Here is a 24,457-nt window from a genome sequence, read left to right as displayed (position 1 = left end):
CAGGTTTCTCCTGGGTTAATAACATTTATTATTATTATTATTATTATTATTATTATTATTGTTATTACTAATGCGGTAGTCAAGTATTAGGTGGAAGTGGAATATCATCATCATCATCTTCATCAGCCTGGCTACGCCCACTGCAGGGCAAAGGCCTCTCCCATACTTCGCCAACTAACCCGGTCATGTACTAATTGTGACCATGTCGTCCCTGCAAACTTCTTAATCTCATCCGCCCACCTAACTTTCTGCAGCCACCTGCTACGCTTCCCTTCCCTTGGAATCCAGTCCGTAACCCTTAATGACCATCGGTTATCTTCCCTCCTCATTACATGTCCTGCCCATGCCCATTTCTTTTTCTTGATTTCAACTAAGATGTCATTTACTCAGGTTTCTTCCCTCAGCCAATCTGCTCTTATCTTATCCCTTAACGTTACACCCATCAATTATTCTTTCCATAGCTCATTGCGTCGTCCTCAATTTAAGTAGAACTCTTTTCGTGAGCCTTCAGGTTTCTGCCCCGTAGGTGAGTACTGGTAAGACACAGCTGTTATACACTTTTCGCTTGAGGGATAATGGCAACCTGCTGTTCATGATCTGAGAGTGCCTGCCAAACGCACCCCAGCGCAGTGAAGTGAAGTACAACTCCCTGTAATACTTCACGTAAAAGGGGATGCTATCGAACATAGGAAGTTTGGATAGGCAGTCATAACTTCCAGCGCCAATGTAACGCCCATCAACCTCAACAAAGTGTGCACACGACAGCGAGAGGCAGTTATAGTTTTAATCCCTCCTTTCACATTTTACGCGGTCGCCCTCTGCAAACATTGGATTTCCGCTGGTGCTGTGACAGGTATGTGAAAACAATGTAACGCCTTGCGTCGAATGATAGCACTTATTAAATTGTGCACAAGGCAGGCACGATTGTCACTAACGACGTACATGCTAATGGTTCTCCGTGCAATCTTATTGCGGCTACACGTGGCCCTGAGCTACACTCGCATACGTGGTTGGCTGATAACGCGGTAGCGGCGACAGCAGGGCAGGCCGCCAGAGAGCTCGGTTTTTCCTTCGCGCGATGCGCGTTGTGTGCGCTGTGCGCTATTGTAATTCAGAGCAGCGCCGCGAAAAAACCCTCTCCTCGACGTCGACAGCACACAAAGTTGACCTTCGCGGCTCGAAGACGGTCGGGCAGGCGGCGCGGCCTGAAGTGCGCCCCGCTCGAGTCGTTCCTCGCATTCGCGTTCCGCAGGAAGCACGCGAGTGTGCGACGAAGTTTGGGGGTCTGCGACTTAAAGGCGTGCCCCGCAGGCCAATATATACGCGCCGCGAAACGCCGTTCTAGGTGCCGCGAGGCAGCTGATTTACGTGTTCCACTTCTTGGTGCACCAGACTGCTGAGCCATACCCATAAACAAACACGAAAGGGGTTGTGCGTTTGGAATCTCGATGTGTTGGTCGTTAAGAGCAGGGGAAAACTTGTGTGTGGTTTCGATGCCGCATTGAAGGAACGGAAAAGCGAGGGGACGTTAGGGAAACAAAAGCATTCTTTCACGTAAATTTTATCGCACTCGAACGATAAGATGCCTGTTTTTTTTTTTGTTAACTCCCTGGGCTGCCATTTTCACGTCACGTGAATTCCGAGGACATTGAGGGGACGCTCCAGTGAGGTGCCATACGCAGAAGCAGAATAAAAATTCTACACCAGCGTTGTTTATACTAGCATATCGAGGGAGAATAGCATTAAAGCGGTGCCAGTTTGCAACTGTAACAGTTGAATTCCACGCATCACTTTCAGCGTTACGCTATGCGCACAATGAGAACCTGATCTACGGTAATTCTGAGGGGTTCGTAAGCTTTACTTTTTTTTAGAATGAAGGAAGTCATCTTATGAAACGTAAATAATACATTCATATGTCAAATATATGACTTACGATATTTCCAGGTTTACATATATTCGAAAGGATTCTAGGTCACAGCGACATTGCAGGGAATGTCACTGCTTATGGCATGGCGTACACGGGTCACCCCAACGATGTATTGTCGCTAATATCCCCAGCGGCGAGTGATGGGACTGATTTCTTAAACTTCGCGGCCGATTGGCCAGAGAAACTTGGTTCTTAAATAATGCGGAAAACTCGAGGTTCTATGAGTTTGACCCAGGAATGCAACTCAATATACCGATTAAAACCAACCTCTTTGTTGAAACGCTAATTCATTGGCTCTGGCTCGGCGCAGCCTATACTGAGCTCTTCCGGTGTAGCTAGGAAAGGCTGACACCGTTGTGCTCTCGTGTGAAGAGGCTAATAAGACACAGACCGCCTTATTTCACACTGTAAAAAGATATAATACTCACCGTAGCGGGCCCTGGGCAAAACTACGCGCTTTGAACCGGCGAGTAAGATCACTAGGAAATAAATTTTGTGCAGGCCACCAGGAAAATTGCAACACAAGTCTGCATGCGCAATACTACCATTTCCGGAGAAATAGGAAATATCCAAAATTACTAAAGTTCATTATAGTACGTTTGGTCGACTCGTTGTGTATCTATAACTCTTACTCTGGTGGAATTGCATTGTTCTTTATTTCACGTTGCGGGAGTGGATTGCAGGATCAAGCGGGCTTATCTTGGTGATAGAGGCCGGCGTCTGTCCACCTAAGCGACCCTGTTGGGGCATCACTGGGGTATTTACCACCTGTTGAACAGGTCAGTGTCCTTTGGAAATGGTAGAAGGCGTGAAGCTTCCTTGTAGTTTATAGTGGATCGTTACGGAAACACAAGGGGTTGCAGACGCGTATGTGGAAGGCCTCTGTTCTGGAGGTTCTCAAGAAGAGCGTCCGTTTCTCCGCGGTCGCTTAGTTGGGCACGACCAGAAAAAGTACTCATCACTCCTGTCTGCACGAAGTACAAAGTGGGGAGTCGGTACGTCCCGTCTTGAATAACCATAACCATGCAGGTGTATATGCACATCCTGTCTTCATTCGATGCAGTGGAGAGACTTCCTCTCGACGAAACAATCTGGTTACGAAGGGCACATGTTTTCTATAATGATCCTTGTGTTATTGTGATTTTTGTGCCAATGCTCACGAGTGTTGTGCTTGGAATGCGGCGCACATGCTTTGTTTTCATTTGCACGTACCCAAGAAGATTTACTTATTGTGTATACTCCCAGCAACATTTGTTTGGTGCGTCAACTTCAGAACGAGTATACCTTAGAACTGATTGTCACATTAGCACTGGTGTGTATTTGTATAACCATTGCTGCATTTTTCCCATTGTTTAGAGCCAAATTATTACGTCGGAGGAGAGGAGTAGCCGGTGCGACCTACACGCGTCAACATTTCCTTAAATACTAAAGGAAAAGAGCAGAAGCAGTGACATCAACTGTCAGGAGCAACTGCTCTAAAGCGAGATCGTAGGCCACATGATCTTCACCTTGAAAAAATACAGAATAGGGCAGTGCGATTCGTTTTAGGTAATTGGGATCGCCAACTTAGTATGACAGAAAGCGGAAGTAAACTTAAATGGGTAGACTTGAAACATTGTAGACGAAACCTCAGGTTGAAATTTTTTCACAATATATACTATCCCAAAACTGGAATCAATAAGGAGAAGTACATCCAAGCACCGTCCTACATATCGCAAAGAAGGGACCAGTCTCAAAGTAAATGAATTTTCCTTTAAAGGGGACGTCTTGCGCTATTCATCTTTTGTTAGATCTACACGAGAGTGGAATGATTGCATCCTATAATTATAACCGTTGTCTCTAATGATTTTTATCGCGCATTGTGTAATTAGTTTGTTATTGGTCTCAAATGTGTTGTTTATTTTTACGTATCCCCCTGCTGTAATGCCTGCAAAGGCGAAGCAGGTATCAAATAAATAAAATAAAATTGATATTTATTTATAGGCGATAAAGAAACCATAGAACACATCGTCTACACGCGCTGCAAACAGTATACTTATGACACTTAATTGACCCGAAGACGAGAAGGCGACGAATGCGTCACTGCTGTTCTTATGTTCAAGTGACCTAGTTCAACTTTAAAACTCTCAAGGAATTGTTTTTGTTTGTGTGAGTTATTTTTCCCTCTCGTACTGTGCGTATGCCTCATTTCTCCTTTTTCTTTTTCACCCATCTGCCTTCTCTTACCCCTTTCACGCTGCAAGTAGCAAACCACATGTTTGTCTTCCTATTTGCCTTCTGCCTATTGCGTTCTGCATCATTTCTCTCGCATCATTTCGCTATTACCATAAGCTTTAGGACTGACCACCCAACAACATCGACATCTGCTGAACTAGCTGCTCTTCGCGCTGCACTTCGTGTCGTCAATCGGGAGCCACCTCGACAATGGTCAATCTTCAGCGATTCAAAGGCAGCCCTACAATCTGTACTATCAGCTCTGCATCGCGGGCCATTCGAACAGCTCGTATTCGATATTAGATGCCTACTCCATACATCACAGGAGAAATGACGTTTCAGTGGCTGCCAAGTCACTGCGGCGTCAGTGGAAATGAAGACGCCGATAATGCCGCTCGGGCAGCTCTTGAAGACGCACAAGAAGAAGCCATACCACTTGCACGATCCGACGCAGCTAGCAGACTTCGAGTGCTTGCACATGAGGTCACGCTATCTCTATGGTGCACACCAAACAGCCAGACCACCCAGAGCAACCGTCAATACCACCTGCCCTCTTTGATGCATCTCTATATGCCAACTGGACTGCGTCGAAGAGAGGCGACTCTGCTTTATCGCTTATGGCTGGGGGTGGCTTTCACTAAATCTTAATCCTTCCGCATTGGAATGGCCGACAACGATCTCTGTAATGCCTGTCTTTGCGAGGAGACGCTGGAACATGTTCTGTGCGACTGTCCTGAATATAATGTTCAGCGACAGTCCCTGGCATCTGTTCTAGCGCGCCTTGACAGTAGACCATTGTCCCTCGACACGATTTTGACATGCCGCCGACAGAAGATATCGCAGGTGAAGGCGACAAAGGTACTACTTCGGTTTTTGAAAGAGACGGGATTGGACAAGCGGCTGTGAGAGTGACGTCGCGTACCATGCCAGATTGATGGACTCCAACGGACGATGTGTGTGTGCTGTGATATGTGCTCTCTCTCCCTCTCCCCCTTCCCCATCTTTAATCTCCCCCATCCCTCTCCCATGTGTAGGGTAGCAAACCGGTTAAGCCAAACTGGTTAACCTCCCTACCTTTCCTTCTCCACTTTTTCCTTCCTTCCTCTCTCTCTTGCTCTCTATTACGCAGTTACCATTCATATATCACTTGCGCGTTTGTGGGAACTGGTATTTGAACGCCGGCATGTATAAAAAAGGGCTTTGCGGGCGTTTCCTACCGAGTAATAACCGGCAAACAAATTATCATTCTACCTTGTACCGGATAAATTCTATCGGGGACACTCTATCTTACATGGAAGGAAATTTTCTTCTTCGGTGGCTCGAGCAGAATGTTTGCTTCCCAACATACCATCGAATACTTCAGTCCCTAACAGCGCGCTTTCCTTTAATTCTCTTGCACTTTCTTCGCGTAGTGCGCAACACGGGAAAGAGCAATAAGGGCGCTCCATGAGAGCACCATGGGCGCCACGACTCGCAAACAATACTGGCGTCGGCAACAAAAGTGGCGTCAGCGGCCGCGGCAACAACAACAACAACAACCTGCTGTGAGCTGGAGGCTGCTAAGATGGTGCGAAGCCACGTGGTGAAAAGCGGCTCCCCAAAGGCGTATAATAAACGACTTTTGAATTCAGTGTTTTCTATTCGAGTAGTGCGCTTCCAACAAAGAACACCTCTGATCGTGCAGTGCCGCTTAAAGTTCTAAAAATTTCTTTGACGCTGTACACGACGCGCCCATTTCTGTTATGGCCACCGCCACGCTCTGATACTTCTCCGCACTAGCGACCCGAATCGCGTCTCTCAGACAAGAGTGGCCTTTTCGAATGCAAGAGCGAGTAGAGAGCATGTGACCGCGCCGCATTCGGTCGAATGTCACTGATGCAAACTACTATTATATGTTCAAACTTCAACTGACGCGACCGCCACTGTGTAACACGTCAAATGACTTGAATCGCGTTTCATCTGCCTGCATTCGCTTTGTTGATGCAAGAGCTGTAGTGTATATTTTCTTTGTTTTTAAGGCAAACCCCCTTTTATGATTACCTTCCCGCATTTTGCGTGTATTCTGCTGGTTAGTGGGTCGGCCGGTCGAGCGGTATCTTGGTGGATCTATTTGTGGATTAGCGTACGAAGATTACATGTGCGACAAACGCAAGTAATAGCAAATGGGCTTATAAGAACCATTTATGCTGACTGACAGAGTAGTGGCATTAGGCGTACCCCTGTCATGCGTAAAGAATAAATTCCTACACAAAACTCCGACACATATAACGTGGACTCATAGAGATCTCTAAAGCAAACCTGCCTCTGAATGTAATAGGCTTTTATATTCAACGGATTCCTTTGTTTGCTTAAGTTTCTTTGATTTATCTATTGCGTATGTACTCCTGGATGTGTGTCGATTCTTGGTGTATGCTCGCGAATGGGTTTGAGCCAGTGCGACAAAAGGTACGGAATCCTGAAGTGTTGCTTGATACGCGTCGTAGTTTTCTGTGTCTGGCCCAACCATCACCGTTTCTTCGCTCGACAAGCATCATACATCGCCTTCGTCCTCGTGATGTCGGTACATTGACGTTTCACACTGTGCATACGCCTTTCTTTATTGATTTGATATAATGAGATGTTGATGCACAATTTAAGGCGCCGCCACTCCTTATCTCTTGAATTGTTCCATCATACAACATACAGGGTTCAAGTTATCAAATAACCTCTTCACACGAGCACCAGGACTTGTCACGCAACGTTTTCACAGGAAGACTACGACGTAAGAAACACATGGTACATATAATATAGGTGGTAAATTTCTCCACAGCTATGTAGAAAGAAATTCTCAAAAATACAAACGATACTGTCGCCTAATAACACAGTCGCTAGTCAGCGGGTGGTACATACATAATATAAATGCATTATCACATATAGTCACAACAGAACAGTCAACATAACATAATCCACAGACACATGCATAAATACAGCTACATTGAAATGAATGGAACAATAAAAGCGTTAGTATGCACCGGATTTGGTATGTGGGCTACGGCGTATACTTGTGGATGGTGCAATGCATAAATGTGAAAAAAATTAATGAGATTAAAGGTGTTGCATTTACGGTGCATAAACATCAAAGTTGCATGAGCTTGCGCGTTGCCTGGAGATAAATGTTAGCGCAAATGTACGCATATCACAGTTAGCTGTAGAGTGTTCAATTACCCACTTCGCCTCACATATATGAACTCCGACATGTGCGCTGGATCTGCATATCTTTTTCCTTTTTATTTTATCCTTTCTCCCCTGCTATTTTCGTTAATTTCTCCTTCTCATAAAAAAAATGTTTTTCACTGGCTTTCTGCATTGCCACCGGCTTCTCCGCAACAGTTGGTTGTCAAATTAAGAAATAGTAATGATATAATTTGGGACATTGTCTTTGACCAAACGCAATACTTGCTTGTTGCGATTTTAACGTAGTATATGGACGATATGTATCTGTAATATGTATAAATCCATCTTTTCACGTATCACCATCAACATTTGTAGAGACATGCCGAGCGTATAGCTGCACCTCCACAATTCATTAAAAGAATGTACCACTCTCTATCTCTCTGTGCTCCTTTCTCGTTTGCTTCAGCGTCAGAGATGGTTCCACGCACTAAAGCACCGAGTACGCGAAGGACCAGTTTTATAACGAGCTCTTGGTGGCTGAAAATATTCCGCTCAACGATAGGACGCGCCTATTACAGAAAAACGCCGAGAAATTTATTTCCCTAACTTTTGTTGAAATGTTGACATCCTAAACATATTAACGCGAAGACGGTATAAATTGACTGTCACTACCAAAGTAACGGCAAATATTATTGATAGCTAGTAAATTAGTCATTCTCTCGCTACAGTGATCACTCATTGCAGTGATAACTCACCTCTTAATTATTGCTGCTTTGTCTTGCCGAGTACTCACCACGGAGTTCCTCTAATGAAGCTTCATGAAATGTATAGAGGCTTTAGCGTATGGGGCCTGCCCCTGTTCTATACAGCTGCAGATCAAACGAACTCACTCAATGATGCCGCCGTTCTGTGTTGAGAGAGAGAGAGAGAGAGAGAGAGAGAGATGTAAAGAGATGATTTTTTAGGGAGCACGGCTCAGCATTTATGTCTAACACTTGAACAACTCTGGAGGAGCCTTCTTTCTCCTTCTCTCGGCTAAGCAGAGATCACTTTTTGGTTGGTTTATTTTTAGTTGCACGCTCATGGCCACCTCCTGTGGTAGCGCCTTGTGCTCTTTAAGAGGTTAGTGGGTACAGAGTAGTTTGAATTACGTAACGAAGCGTGCAAAACGAGTGGAAAAAACAATTAAACAAAAGCAAATTATGGTTAAAGGCCAGTAAAGGGAACAAAAATATTGTGTTTTGATTTTGCGTATTATCAACTGTTCTGAACGCTGTTTTTTTTAATTATTAGAAGGAGACGTGGGCACGCAAACATGATGCCTGCTACTCTATGGCACTTCAACAGGTAGTGAAATTACACATATAATTTTTCATTTTGCACATAGTTTCGTAGGAGACGGCAGAATGTTATGTTATGTTCAACTGTGATGGCAAATGGGTAGGTGATTCCGCTCGGAAGTTGAGTAATCCGGTGACTGGGTTAGCGATTTGATTTACTCGTGAAGCCTCACGTTCTTTCCTGTCAGGTCTTCCACGTCTCCTTTTGAGGCACTCATTGTAAATCAAAACAGCACGGTGTTATTGCTGAGAAGTGAAAGAGCAAGACCAACAAATCTTCTCTGCAAATACGTCTGAAGCCGTACGTGACTTCTAGCTATTTCAGTCGGAACACCTTGAAGGAACGTAGCGCAGTGGTGTTGCGCAGTCAGCGCTCTGTCTAGAATGTTGCCGCGTTGCTATTCAGAACCGTGTAGACATCGACGCCACTTGTTTCTACAGGCCACGCTGGCGTTGTGGCCACACTTCTCAGAAGACGCGGTGCTTTCATCGCCCCTCCCTTCACACATTCGGCGAGCCATCGAAGCGAGGAAAGAATAGAAACGTAAGTAAAAAGAAAGATAAACGTGCAGAATGCTGGATACTCGCTATGCCAAACAAGATTATGCGGTGACGGCTTGGTGGAAGGTGCCAGCGCCGTTGTTCGTCGACCCTCACTAAGAGGTAGTTTTCGGCCCACTGCCAGTAGCGCAACGAAAGCTTCGCAATATCTCACGACGGTACTCGTTGTAATGCGGTAGAAACGTAGACGCCGCTGCTTTCAACATTTCTTAGATCGTAGAGAATTGAGTCCATCGCGTGAATGATGGTCACCTTAACTTTGCGGCGAAAGCTTCTCCAGGGAAGGGTGGTGATGTGCTGCTCATCTTTTGAGCAAGGAGGAAGTCGTAGTCACAGCAACGTGGAATGAATCACGGTAATACTGCGCTTTTCTACCGCGAAGACAGGCTCAATGGCACATGTGCACGCAGACGTCGCTACGAAGCCTGAAATAAGCTGTTATTCCATTTGTGGTCGCAAAAGACCACTCTCCTTTTCGAACATATTAGTAGGTTATATTTCATGTCGTGTAGTCAAGTGTATATATTCGGCAACGAGATGTTGGCGCGCAAATTATAATCGTGGTTTCTCGAATAAGAGTGTTGTCTTGATGGTAACAAGCATACATTGCCATTGCCTTCAAGTCCGTGCAATGGTAATGGGAGTATCTTTGAACAAGCTTCGATGTCTTCCTGACAAACCTCAGTATGCAAGCTTATTAGTTGTGCTGCTTTATTTTTGAAATGCGCTCACAAATACAACCTTATTATGTACCACCGAATCTGCTTACCGATTAATAGCAGCTTGACCGATATAACTATTCATTTCAACTACACCTTATCACACCGCAGAAAATAACTTAGTCAAAATTCCGGTAAGGTCCATCAATAACGTTGACTGTCGATGTTAATGCGAGAGTATTTGTATGAAGACTAGTCTGAAGTCTGTTTCGCAATTATGCGTGCTCAGCGATTTAAACGCGATACTCGGAGCGCGTGACAGCAGGCGCTTCTCGGGCCATGGCTGAGCGCTGGGAACACCTCGCTGATTAATTGTGGTACACGATGAAGTTGAGAACCTTTGTGACGCATTGTGACTGACTGCATTTGGTCTCGTATGATGATGACGATGATGATTTAGTGGCATCCCCGTTGAAACGGAGCGGTGAAAAAGAGTCACCTAGCACGCTTGATTTAATCAGATGTGCTTGACGAACTTTCCTTTTTTATCCCAGTGATCACCCAGCGCTCTCTGAAGGCTCGAGAAGCGCTGGCCGCCGCGCGGTCTGAGTATCCCGCTCGGGTGATTCCTTCGATTAATAGTAGATAGCAGGGGATGTTGCATGTTAAAGTATATGACATACTTACGCAATGTGAAATTTCCAATAGCGCTCTTAAAGACATTGTCGATGGCTTGTCCTGTCCTTGCGGTGGGTACAAAGAGCAAACTAACCGGATCCAATCCGAGGATATCTCCTATACAATACGGGAACTAATTACTAGCGGCGTTAGCTGAGCCTCGTTATCCTAACCGCGTACATCTTCATCCTCAACATCATTATCATGGGTGTCACAGGATAATTATGGTAATCATCTTCGTCCCCGCCACCATAGCGGAGATTCATCAAGCTAAGACATTGCTCCCACGCATACAATGTGTGTGCATCAGACAGGATTGCGGAATCATCCTGGCCTCCCATAAATTTAAGAAACACATAGTCCGCAAATTGGATAGGAGGAGGCAAAGAAAGTCTCTTGCATTTAGAAAAACACAGCGCAGGAACAGAAATACGCCGTCGACGAGTGTGACAGTTATGCTTATATAACACTAACTTGAATTCATTTTCTGACAGCCATACAAGGCCCGTACAATATAGGAGCTCCTAGCGGGGCATGAAAAGCTCTTCGTTCGATTAAAAGAAAAATCTTGCGATGTCGTTCGTATATATACACACAGTCGCTCGTCCACATGGGAAGACCCAAGCTAACTTAGCGAGCTGATGTAGAAGCACAAAACGCTACAAGAAGAAAGAACAAGCACTGTTGAAAAAAAGAACACCAGAAAAAAAACTAGAAAGAAAAGAGAATAAATACAAAAACAGAATAGTACTGTTGTGCTCGGAAGCCATTGACCGCAGGTATACTTGCATTAGCAAATTAACCCGTCCAGAAATCGGTAATAGCATTATCAGAAATGTGAGTGGGTGGGCAATGTTATCTGATAAGCTTTTACAGACAGAATACAGCGCGAGTCCGTGTAGCGAATGCGTGGGTGCATTGTTATACAGCCGAGCTCAACAGAGAAATATCTACGATAGAAAGAAAAATCAACGAAAAGCCTGAATTTATCATGAGAAAACCTTTCCTGTTTGTGTCACCCTATATACTGTTGGCATTAATTATGTAAGTATTGCTATTCAAGCGACACGCGCCACCCAGCTTAGCCTCTTGAAAGAATAACGGAACATCGAATAAATGCACCAGTGTTACCATTGGCCGTATATCGTCGGTGTGGATAAAACATTTAAACGCAATGCAATTGACGAGTGCAAGACGCTTAGTCAAAGAATTTGCGCTATCCTGAGTCCGTCATTTTGTTTCTTATGCTGCAGCACCGCCTAACCGTTCTCTTAGAAACAAAAAAAAGAAAAACAGACTCACTAGAGGCGCGTACATAAGCAGCATGCCTCCTATAAGCACGAAGGAGTGGCTATAGATATTGTGCTACATGGCTCCACAGTGGAGCATGCGGATAATTGATGCACTCTTTGGCGTGCACACTTCGAGCCTTTATGCGCATACACTGCAAGATCGTTAGCTAACACTTTTAAGTGGAAGCGTGGGCGACGATTAGCGTGACCATATGTTTTCCGAGACATGGTTTTCAATGGGAGGGCCATCGTCTTTGCAGATCACGCCAAATTCAGCTCTTTAGGCATTCTTTATCTGGTGGGTGTCGGTGCAAAACTCAAGGCGCAAACAGACGCCGTGTGTAGCCAACTGGATCTACTACTATTCTAACTGACAACGCAACGAGGCTTCTTACTTATGCGAAGGATAACATCTTAATTACTTATTAATTAATTTCTTTATTCCCATTACCTTACAGACCCATCGAAGGGTATTGAGTAAGGGGGGCAACAGTAATTACACGACAAAAATAGCAAAGGGCAACATCGTTATACCGTGTTAATACCCAAAGAATTCAGGTTATCACGGAATAATTCACGATTGCAGATGGATGCAATGTTATCCTGGAGACTTCCAATGTGCAATAGCTCTTGGTAGTGGTGATAAGATAAATGTCCGGGTTTTACCATGAATGCGCATGAAACTAAGTGCGTTGTGAATGCGACGAGATGTGCGCACAGGAGCACTAAGCGGCAAACAGTGAATGTTATTACTATAGATGTACGTACATACCTGTGAAACAGACATAAAAGAGCAATGACGCGGCGATGTTCTAATGACTGAAAGTCAAGGTCTTGTTTTATGCGGGTAATGCTCGAATGATAGTCGTAGTTGCCTGAGATGAATCCGGCTGCCCTACTCCGAACGGCTTCCAATATACGAATCAGCTCATCTTGATATGGTGACCATGTGGATGAAGCGTATTCTAGTAATGGGCGAACATAAGTAAGATATGCTAGCTTTCGTACATTAGAAGGTGTGTTGCGCAATTTTCTGCGCTGGTAGCCGAGATATTGAGAAGCTTTGGAGGGGACAGTTGCTACATGCGTTGTCCAGGATAAGTCCGATGAAAGATAACCGCCGATATATTTGTACGATGGAGAAGCCGAAACTACGGTATTATTTATCGAATAGTGGAACAGCTGCGTTAATGCGCTTTCGACTAAGCGAGATTAACTTGCATTTGGAGGTGTTAAGGGACATCTGCTAAGTTACGCACCTTCTATACGTTAGTTCAAGGTCGTATCGGAGAGTAAGATGACCATCGAAACATTTAATATTGCGGTAGACGACGCAGTCATCAGCGAACAATCTAACTGAGGATGAAAGGTTAGCGGGCAAGTCGTTGATGTATATTAAAAAGAGTAATGGACCTAGCACAATGCCTTGGGGGCATCGGACGTGAGGTCGCAAAGGTTAGACGAAATGTTGTTGACCACTGTAAATTGCTGACGCGAAGACAAGCAGTTACGTAGCCAAGAGAGTGTTAATGAATCAAGACAGTTCTACGCTGTATAGGGTTGCGGGTGGGAAAAGCTAACTAAAGGATGACCATGTTTGCCCGAAGCATAGCTTTGCATGGCCTCGCATTGCGTTCGTACTGCGCCTGTTGACGCTGCGAAGGTCGACAAAACTGCCCGGGTTTCGGCGTGAGCATTCGGCACCCCGCACTGCCACGAAGCGTACAGCTGCCGTGTGCGGGCAGTGCGGCGTGGTGTGTCGCGACGCCCGCATCCTCGCTCCGTCGGCGCCGCCGCACAGCCGCCTTTCGAGGGGTGCGGAGGAAACGGCGAGAGGGTTCGGGGTGTCCCCCGTCTCGAACGTCCATTGAACTCCGGTCAGCCAAGCATCGCGCGCTTTTTTTTAAAGTGGCCGCAACGCCGAGCACTCCCTCGCCCTCTTCGCTCACTGCTCGCGCGGCCGCCGCCCGCCGTTCTCTTTGCCCACCGCGACGGTGACTCCTCTTGGCGAGTGGTGCGGTTGAGTAGGCGGCAAGGTCCGGCGAACAGTGTGCCTGTGTGTGTGTGTGCGCGGAGGCGCCGCGAAACAGCGCGACGCTGCGGGCCTCAACCGCTTGTCATCTTTAGATCTGGTCCGGTGGTTTCCTGACGAGCCGTCTCTGGCAAACAGTGCGTACAAACGGTAGCGAAATAGAAAAGGAAGGGCGAGTAGGAAGGAATCGAAGGGGAAACCTGGCGTTACCAAACGGCGTAAGCGCAACCAGTTAAGTGAAAGGGGGAATCGATTAACTTTCTGAGTTGCTTTTTGGCGATGTGCGCGCGGAAACTTCTGAAAGCTCTGGCCGCAGTGGACTTGAAGGACAGGTGAAAAAGGGGAACGAGGGATGCAGCAGGCGGTCGCTGTTACTTCTAAATGGTGTTAGTGATCCGGAAACAATGTCAACTCTCAGCATAAAGGAGGATAATAAGATTCCACGGCATCTAGCGCATAATCAGCAGAAGAGACCGCTTTGGCAAGAAAGAGGTACACAAAGAACGCAGTAGAAAGTGTCGTAAACTGGCCAACCTTACGGCAAAAAGTTAATTATGCTACGCACGTATTTGTGTTATGTATGTGTTGGTTTAATCGACATATACCATTGCGATGATGCCGCCGATAAATTTTTGCTGCAAGCGCAGAAAGCTCGCTTAGCGAAGATCGTGGCAAGAAGAGCTTCTTCGCCCGTGCGGGCCACGAGGCGGCAGTCAAAAGCGTCTCGCAGGAACGCCGCAAGTTTTGTTTGCGCGTGCTGTGCAGTACGGCGCTGCCTTTGCTGTAGTGCGTACAGCGAACGCAGATGCAGTTAGGCCGCCACTTGGGTGCTCAATATAAATTTTTTCGGGAGATGTTAGTGTGCCTTGATGTTTCAATTAGGCCCAGTGTTCGTTTCACTACTTCACTGAATGCCTGCAGCATACGCGGGAAGCTTGGTTCATTTATCTATTCCATTCCTATGATGTACATCACCGAAGAGCCAACAGAGAAATGGGTCGTATTTTGTGACTCTAAGGCAGCCCTTCACAGCATCAAGTCCGCGTTACGTCACAGAACTTACGAGCAAATGACATCTGAAATCAGGGAACTGCACCACCATGCTCTGGAAAGGGGACACCACATTGTATTTCAGTGGATTCCGGCTCACTGTGGCATCGTCGGCAACCACCTAGCTGACAAGCCTGCCCGGTGTGCCCACGAAGATACAAAGACGCGTCCAACACCTTTAGCGAGGTCGGACGCTGCCAGAGAACTTCGCCTACTTGCGCGCAAGAATTCCCAAGATCTCTGGACATCAAGTGGCTTCAATTGCAGATTACGTAAACTGGACCCCACGCTACGGCTACAACTGCCATCTAGCCTTTCCCGTGGCGAAGCAACCTCGTTGTGTCGCTTGTGGTTGGGAGTGGCGTTCACGAACGCATACTCCTACCGTATGGGAATGGCCGAGAGCCCGATGTGCGACTCCTGTGGGTGCGAGGAGTCCATCGAGCACCTATTGTGTACCTGCCCTCGCTACGATGTCCAACGCCTCTCTCTGCGGGCAACTTTACACAGACTAGACTCGAGACCGTTCACCGAGGCAAAGATACTCGGACCGTGGCCGCAACCGTCACTGGCTCGAAAAGCAATTCATGCACTAGTGCGATACTTGAAGTGCACGGGCTTAAGGGACCGCTTATAGTGTCATTGTGTAAGGTGTCCCTCCCACATGTAATCAGTGCTGACTCTCTCCCCTTCTTCCCCTTTCTATTCCCCTTTCCCCCACCCCCAGTGTAGGGTAGCAAACCGGATGCTGTTCTGGTTAACCTCCCTGCCTTCCCTCCCCTTGCTTTCTCTCTCTTCCTCCTTTCCATCAGGGCCAACCATGAACGCCACCTTATGCGTATATGAAAGAAAGGTGGCAACTGTAACGATATGAATTTTGACTATATTGTACAAAACTAGATTGTACTCTAACAAGCAGCGGCAGCTTCTTTAGTTAGAGAAATATACGCTGATATGCTCATCTTATTAATATTTGTTCGTTATTCATTCAATATTCCCAGCAGTATCTTGCCAGTCAAGGCAAGAGTTGTAAAGCTACAGGACCGAGTTCTAAGTTAACTCAAGCCGTCAGTGCAACGTGAGAAGTACATCGCTGGGTACATGAATAAAGTAACCCGCGCACTATGCAGCAAGTTGGAAGAAAGGTCGTAGGCACTTGAGGCACTTCTCCTCCGTCTCATCTTTCAGTCCCCTTTACCCATTAGCATTTCGTTAACGTTTCATTAACGTTTCATTAACCCCTTCCCCAGTGCAGAGTATGGCTCAGCCTATTTACCCTTCCTGCCATCCCTTTATAATTTCGATCTTTCTCTTTCTCCAAACTAGCAAAAGGAATCGAAATCATATACATAACACAGATACATTTACAAGTGACAAAAGTAAATGCAGATCATGTGGAAAATGAGGTATGGCTGAAGGATGAGCCGGACTTTCAAGTCTGTAAGAAACTCTTTACTTCGAGCGCAACTTATACACATTCTGGGCATTTCGTAAACGAAACACTCGCATGGAACCGGAAATCGCTCCGTGAAATCTCTTAGGCGTGATATAAAAAACTTCGCACAAACAATTTAAATAAATAAATAAATAAATAAATACAATGAAACACGAAGCTAAGAGCAATGCAGTAACACCGCCCTAACCACCGTCCCGCAATCGTCACACCCTGTGCGACTCCACAGAGAAAGCTCCACTGTTGTGAACTCTTCGAGTGCGCGGCGAGCACGACCAAGATTTAAGCTTCAAACAAACAGTCGAATGGGAAGGTACAAAATCACTGTTGCATAGTGATCCTCCACGTTTACAACACTGCGTTTGCCGGCCGTGATCTTTCTGCGGAGGAAGCACGTCTGGGCCGCTTCGTCGCGCGCGAAGAACCAGCCACATTCATTAGTACGCGTGGTGCATCGAGCCGGTGAGATGCATCGTAACCGAAGAAATTGGCGACGACGGTCTTTGCTAAGTTGACGAGAAGAATAAGAAATTCTCCCTGCAGAAACCGGCAGCGCACGAGTCTGTACAGCGATTCCGCTTCCTATTAGGCGCACTTCTTCGCGCGCGCTCTCCCTTTGAAGCTTGCGTCGTTTTCTTCGAGCCACTCGGGAATACGTGTAAGTAGCGCAGCATTAAACACATTTTTTGTTTCGATTTATTAAAGCGAATCTTTATTTGCGAGACCTCCGGAATTTCGTTGACCGTGGCTGCTGCTGGATGTGAATGACCCTTGTCTTGCCAAATAGGTCACACACAGGACAACGCTAACATAACGAATCGGATTATACATATAGACACGTGCGCAGCCTCTGCATACGTGCCCGTAGCGTCATTGTTCTCTACGGAGTTACACAATAAATCCCCATACTGTGCTTAGATATGATCACTGAAACAATTATATGCGTTCAAGCGCAAAATCACTTTATTAAAGGGGAGCTTTCTGTGCCTTCTTTCTCGGTGTTCGGCTCGTCTGCTCGGCCGGTTTCTCACTGAGTGAAGTGGGCTGATGCTATATATAGGGAGTGCTGAAAATTGGGCCGATCCCAGGCTCAATATAATCCGAGATAGTGGGGATCACGTGGGAGTGTATCCGCGTTTTGCCAGGTGGGCACGCGTTATTGTAACGCTGCTAAACGCGTTCCATAATATCAACACTGTTACAGCATTTCATTAACCGCATCACGAAAGCGTCACTTTGCATAGATTGCAACATTTGTGTTGGATCTGCTTTGTTATTACGATTTTGTGTGCGTGCGTGGCAGTGCTCGACGTCAACGCATCCATACACATGTTGTGACAAGCACGCTGTTAGATGTGAACATAAACTCAAAATTAAATTAAGTTTTGGGCTTTTCACGTGCCAACAACGTGAAAAGCCTGCTTTATGCTTGCTTGCCTGCTTTATGCTTGCCTGCTCTATGCTTTATAGCTTGCTTCACGGCAACAACGTGAAAAGCCCGCTGTTGGCACGTGAAAAGCTTGCTTTTCACGTGCCAACAGCGTGAAAAACCTGCTTATGAGGCACTCAGTAGTGGGGAACCCCGGAGTACTTTGGACCACTTGTGGTTCTTGAACGTGCTCCAAAATCTAAGTACATACGCGTTTTCACACTTCGTCTCCATGTAAATGCGGCCGCCGCGGGCGGGATCGAATCCGTGACCTCGAGCTTAGTAGCGCAACACCATAGCCATTGGGCTAACGGTATTACGAAACCAAGCATCTTCGTCATGCATATTTTTTTAAATAGACCGATATGTGAACATGTACCCTCTAGCTCAATCGGAGCTACATGGAATGCGTTCCGATTAGAATTACATAACCCGGTCGTCGTGCAGAATGAAATAGAGGCTTCGATGCCTTTCGACGCTGCGCTAAAAGCACGAGGGAAATGCGTTCAATATGACTGGCGCATTAGATGTCTCGTGACAAAGGACTCCATTCCCATTACAATGAGATGCCGCGCAATAATGCCAAGTAAAGAGTACGGGGACTTCTCCAGCTCATTTAAGGCGGATATTGGCCCACCGCTTTCGTATACTTGCTTGCAAATTCTTCAGTCAGTTGTCGCGGTTGTTTCTTTCAAGGTGTCTTGGCGTATGAACTGTTTTAATCTATAGAAAGCGGGGATTGCATTCGCATTGGCGCCTTAACGAGTTCTTTTGCATGGTGAAGTTTCTGTGACCCGGAATGGAACTTCCTTTCACCTCCGAAGATAGAACCGGAGAGGACGAGGCTGATTGACCATAAGGTTGCCGCCGTGATGGCCCCAATCCGCTACCGGAAATGTTTTAGAAAATGCAAAGCTTTAGGCATAGCTTTAATAAAGCTACAGCCAGTTTTGGAATACGTATGTTCATGGTATATGAAAGAATAGGCGCACTGAACAGCGACAACTGAACGAAAATGACAATAGAAACGGCGACTGACAGCTGAACGCTCGCTCAATGGCGAAAAAAGAAGGAAGGCACGAAAAACGTCGCAGTTTTGCCCGAAAGCCGAAGCATCGATTGCGATAGCAAATTTCTAAACAGCTATACAAAGTAAGGATACTAGTTTTATCAACCGTGTAAACTTGTAAACATTCACTTACTAAGTAAATTAACAAGCGTAGTGTAATTTCATATCTTAACATATCTCCCTGGATGACCGCGCCCATGCCCTCGCTGTCATAACGCTGTAGTGAGGAATCGTGGCAGCGTCAGCGAGCGAATTGATCTTCGTGCTGCCTCTCGCTTCAAGGCCAACCAAACTGCGAGATCACAGCGCACACGAAGCTATCAGCACTCGGCGCACTCTGTCCCCGTCGCAGATCGCATTCAAGATAGCGCCCGCGCGGCCGCGCCTTACGCAGCAGTCACCGAAGCAAAAGCCCTCCCTTCCCGTCCCCCTCTTCAGGCGTGATGTCTTCAAGCGTGACAACCTTATTTCACTCAAGGGTGACTTCCAAGGGATGGCTTACACATCGGCCACCACTTTTGCTGATATGCCATGCCTCGACTATAAAACGCAGTACTATACGTTCATACGTCTAAATAGAACTTTGCTATATTAATATTTAGGGTTACACTTGCAATCTCGACGTTAGTCGAGAGTTCATACGACGCTCCAACAGTAAACGGTTGTTTGGGCTCAGTGCAGCAGATCCATCGGCTTGCCCTACATAAAACACAGTTGAAAGGAATTTTATAAACTGTTGCAGTCAGGAATCCTACAAACCTTTTAGTTTGTAGAATAGCCAATGACACCTTCAACTAGGTACTTGTTTCACGAAAACCATTTTTTTTTATGGATCGAAAATGATTCCTCGTACTGAATGCCTATGGCAGAACCATCAATAAGCGGTTGTCAAAAAGTTTGGCCGCTTTAATCGATTTATTGCGCCTACACAATCTCGATCACATTAGAGCACGCGTATGGGCAGCCATCAAATTGTCTACTAGAAAAGTGCTGCAATGCCGACTGGCTTGTCGGCCCGTTCTTTAGTTGAACAAATTTCGAAGAGGGTTCGAAAGTGGCACTGGCCTGCTCCCGCACCAACGCGCCCATCTGTCCTCCGATCTTTACGCTTTCCCTCCTTTCTATCCCCTGTCTCTAGTGCGGCAGCATAAGGTAGAAAACGAGATGCTCGCTTGTGAAACTGCATTCAGTGTCCCCCTTTCGTGCCTCGTATTGTGTTGTAATTTTTTATGTTGTATTGTCCCGAGCTAACTGAAGTATGCAAATGACAAAAAGTGTCGAATCAGACAGGGCAAAGGAGTAGAAATACATGCCAGACTGATGGATAGCTAGCTGGCTAGCTAAACAGACAGACAGACAGACAGACAGACAGACAGACAGACAGACAGACGGACGGACGGACGGACGGACGGACGGACGGACGGACGGACGGACGGACGGACGGACGGACGGACGGACGGACGGACGGACGGACGGACGGACGGACGGATAGATGGATGGATAGACGGATAGATGGACGGATAGATTGATAGATAGATGGACAGACGGATATATAGATAGACGGATAGATAGATAGATAGATAGATAGATAGATAGATAGATAGATAGATAGATAGATAGATAGATAGATAGATAGATAGATAGATAGATAGATAGATAGATAGATAGATAGATAGATAGATAGTAAGGCTGACTAATGAAAAGCGGGATGTGTTTATGGGGCGAGCGGCCTGGCTTGCTACTTCACAGTTTGGGGAGAAATATGACATATAGAGTAATTAAGAACACAGACCGCAAACACGTCCACGAATACGCATACAAGTGCCAAGGCTATTAACAAAGTCTGATTACTCCCACGTGAAATTTAAAACCCACGTTCGCTCCACAAGAGCTCGTCGTATGTTTCTTTGACTATATGAAAACATCGAAATAAGACATGTGCCTGGCTTTAGAAAGGCACAATGACGCGCAAGAGCCCCAAGAGGAGAACAAAGACGACGCTGATTAGTTGTGTTTGAAGGCAGGGAATTGAGAATGCGTAAGGTTCGTCGTTCGCAGCGTGCGTGTCGCAGCAAAAACAAAAAAGGTTACACCGGCCGCCGTTGGCTCTGCGAGGGTGGCCTTGACGCCTAGCTTTCCGAGGAACGAAGCGTTCGTCGGAGGATGCGTCACGACGAAAAACAAACTCGCGCCAGTCGAGGAGGGCTAGCAGCGTAGCTTCTGCCGTGAGCGAGAAGACATGGGAGAGAACGCGTCGAGGTGAATAGGCTGTCAGGCCGATTATGCCGGGGCCATGGACGCCAGTTTCGGTACAGGGCCTGAATGCAAATCGATGCTGTTGCGTACATTCATCCAGCGTGCATTCATTGATGCGCCGGTGGCGTAAGCATCTCGACGCGAGGGGAGTCACGACTTTCTGCTTTCGAGAACCATGCTACTGCCCGTAGAGAGACTGGTGCCTATTTGTCAGGAGCAACATTATGGCCCGTGGCCAGAGAGGCCACTGGGAAAGCGTGGTGATTTTGATATTAGTGTATTTTTGGAGACCATAGGGCTCCATGGCCGAAAAGGCAAAGGGTTCACTCCTACAATATAGCAACTGAAGAGTGGTGGAAGGCAAATAATTAGCTCCCTATGATGTAATTGTATTCCAATCGGTTTTAATTCCATGTCTACCATTAGCCCTCCACGATTGGTCAAAGTGAGCCACGCCCACTTCGCCTGTCTCTCCATTGAATATGACACGTACACACTGATTACGCCTGTTATGTCTGACCAAAGAAGAAAAAGTTAGGTCCAACTCTGCGCTTTATTTTTTTTTCTCTACTACTGCTGGTCAAATTTTTTTCGAACAGCTTCCGTAAGCTAAGCAAGGGGAAATGGACCAATCGCAGACACCGACACCCCTCCGCATCCGCTTATTTGCTGTCACTGTATTAGCTCGGTCCCACAGAAACACTCTTCCCTCCTGCGCGTTCCTCCCCTCTTGTTAGCCAATTAAACCAGAAAAACGTGTAAACTTAGGCAGTGCTAATAGCTTCGAAGACAAACATAAGTGAACTCTAACAAACGAGGAAAGCGTTTCATTGGGCTGTTCAGGCAGCGCTGCGGGCCGCCACTAGATAGTTGCATTGATGATTGCGTAATTTTGATGGCAGGAGATTTGTATAAAATCAGAGTTGAATAGAGTTGCGTTATACGTCCCCAGGAGTTGTCGCACTCTCTGGGGGAGCACGTCTACACCGCCGGTGGTGAAAAAGAGTGAATGTATTTTATTATAGTTATAGCAATTATATAGACACTCCAAGCGATTTTTTTCCGTCGCCGTCGCCGTGAGGTTCCGTATAAATTTAGGTATGAGTGTGCTATATGTCTTGCGGTACATGCGGGCTATACTTACACACCATTCTATAACTAAGGTTGCTCGTACCAGGTCTTACATTCTTGACAAAATTATTCCTCAGAATTTCCAGAACGGCAGCTTGAAAACAAATATTATAAGCAAAACACCAGCAGCGCGTCTTTAATCCTAAATATTCTTATACATTAATATTAAAAGTACGAAAAAATAGCAGAGCTCCTACCAGCGCGGCGGTGCGCTACCTCCGGGATCGGCCCAGGAAAGAGGTCTGAAACACCCGCATCGGGCAGTCGGTATCGGATCAGCACCAGACTCTACGCATTTGCGGCTCTCACTTCACGCTGGGCGATTAGTAGCAGAATAGAGAGTTTTAGCGTGTCCGGTATGCGGGTAAGCGTAAGTGCAAGCGGATTGGGCCTGGGCGTTTTATCAGATGAATGGAGCAGCAAAGGTGAACTGCCTGCACAGTGCAGCCACATGGTGGCACATAGCTCAACCAGACAAACACAGAACTAATATAGCAGTAGCCAAATGTGCTCAACTTTGCTAGTGGTGTATATTTTCAGCAGGAGCGTAATCGCGAACACTTTGTCTTTTTTATATGTTTAAAATGTTTTACACTTGATTACGGCAAAAGCAGCTCTGTGTTTGCTTGGTTAAACTCTGGGCCACGAGGTGGCTGCACCGTGCATGCCGCTCAAGCCGCTCACGTTTACTCTAAACGCCTTCACCCAGTACAGCCAGTAGTATGGAGGGGCTTTGTTTGAAGCCATCCCTTCATCTTTCGAAACGCACAGCTCCTCTGCGGTTAGCGGAATACCGGACAAGCTCGGTGATCTCGGTGCTGTGACAGGACGTCCTCAACGCACGCCGGTTGGATAGCTCTCGCCGGAGATCGACGGCCAGGCTGCTAGCGGAGAGGTTAGAGGGGTTTGGTGTGCTGGCTCCAGGACAATCGGAAGTAGACTTCGCGACGTCACTTCAAGACCTAAAGCCCTACGAAGGCGAAGCTTAGCCCAGATCACTCTGCAAACAAGGAGGAAAAGCCTGGCTAGGGAGGAGGGTAACTTTCAATGGTCTGTAGCCCTCTTAATATGAGACGCTTCACTTAAATTGTAGCCGCTAATGTTTATCTGTAGGTTTATCCCACGCATCTACAAAATTTGTCCAAACCGTTTCAGGGACCCTTTAAAGGGCCCTTCACCAGGCCACATAGCAAATTTTGGTCACGCGCTTGTTACGTAACTCTAAGGAGTGTTCTGCCACAAGAATATTTCTTTCAAATCAGCTCATTAATACAAAAGACAGAACTACTTAATGTGCCGCGAACCCATGGTTTCAGGAGGCGAGCGTCATCGGCAGCATATACACTCTCTCCCCTTGCCCTTGTATAGACACTGCAGGCGAAATTCCTTCCCTGCGTTCTCCCATACCGGAGTCGGAGGGTCACGTGAAGAATATGTCATGGGCCCTGCTTTCTTTCTTTTTCTCTCTCTCACCCTCTCGCATTTTTGGCGAGCGGCGCATTTCCGGTGACCGCCTCGCGCACGAGCTGCTGTGTTTGTCTCGTTTTGCGCAGCGGACGATTTTGTGCGCGCAGCACGAGAACGCCTGACTAGCGGGGTAAGTCAGTGCCGCAATCACGAGCACTGATAAAAAAAACAAATGCGAGAGGATGAAATAGCATGATCGCCGCGCTGGAACACGGTAGAACAGGAGATAGTTTCGTTCTCCGCGTGCGTGACTGCTCAACGTGGGAAATTCACGTTCATTCACGTTCACGTTCTTCAGCAACCAATCCAGGCACGTCAATACCATCTTCTGCATAAGCTTTCCAACACAACTAAGATGATCAATCGGTCGATATGATTTTACGTCTGTTGGAGATTTGCCAGGATTGAGGACAGGGATAACACAAGGTTGTTTCCAGCAAGGTTCAAAAAGGCCCTCTTCCAAATGGCATTGAATATGGCAATAAGACGCATTCTTCCCTTGTTCCATAAATGTAATAACTCGGTATATCTGATGCAGTCAGGGCCAGGAGATGTCGCCTTGTTCACCAACACCAACGCACCAAGCATTTCCATGATTGAAGAAAGTTAGTTTGCTGCAAGAGTGCTCAATGTCGCTGAAACATTATGTGCTGGTCGAGGCAGAGTTGCAAGCGCCACTGCAGCAGTGCTCTTAAAGCCGAAAGACTCCGCCATGTGCCAGGCGCTAAATGTGGGATCTGCGTTTA

The 24,457-nt window shown here is 46.5% G+C and overlaps 1 protein-coding gene across 1 annotated transcript in view; it reads left to right on the top strand.

Moving 5' to 3' along the window:
• The window catches only part of LOC135903884 (kin of IRRE-like protein 3), a 612,412-nt gene that overhangs the window by 95,013 nt on the left and 492,942 nt on the right, over positions 1-24,457 (top strand). The window lies entirely within an intron of this gene.

The sequence above is a fragment of the Dermacentor albipictus genome, chromosome 1 (assembly GCF_038994185.2).
Source record: "Dermacentor albipictus isolate Rhodes 1998 colony chromosome 1, USDA_Dalb.pri_finalv2, whole genome shotgun sequence".
In the NCBI taxonomy this organism is placed as follows: domain Eukaryota; kingdom Metazoa; phylum Arthropoda; class Arachnida; order Ixodida; family Ixodidae; genus Dermacentor; species Dermacentor albipictus.
The sequence above is the reverse complement of the archived record's forward strand: the minus strand, read 5'-3'. Positions and strand labels throughout refer to the sequence as shown.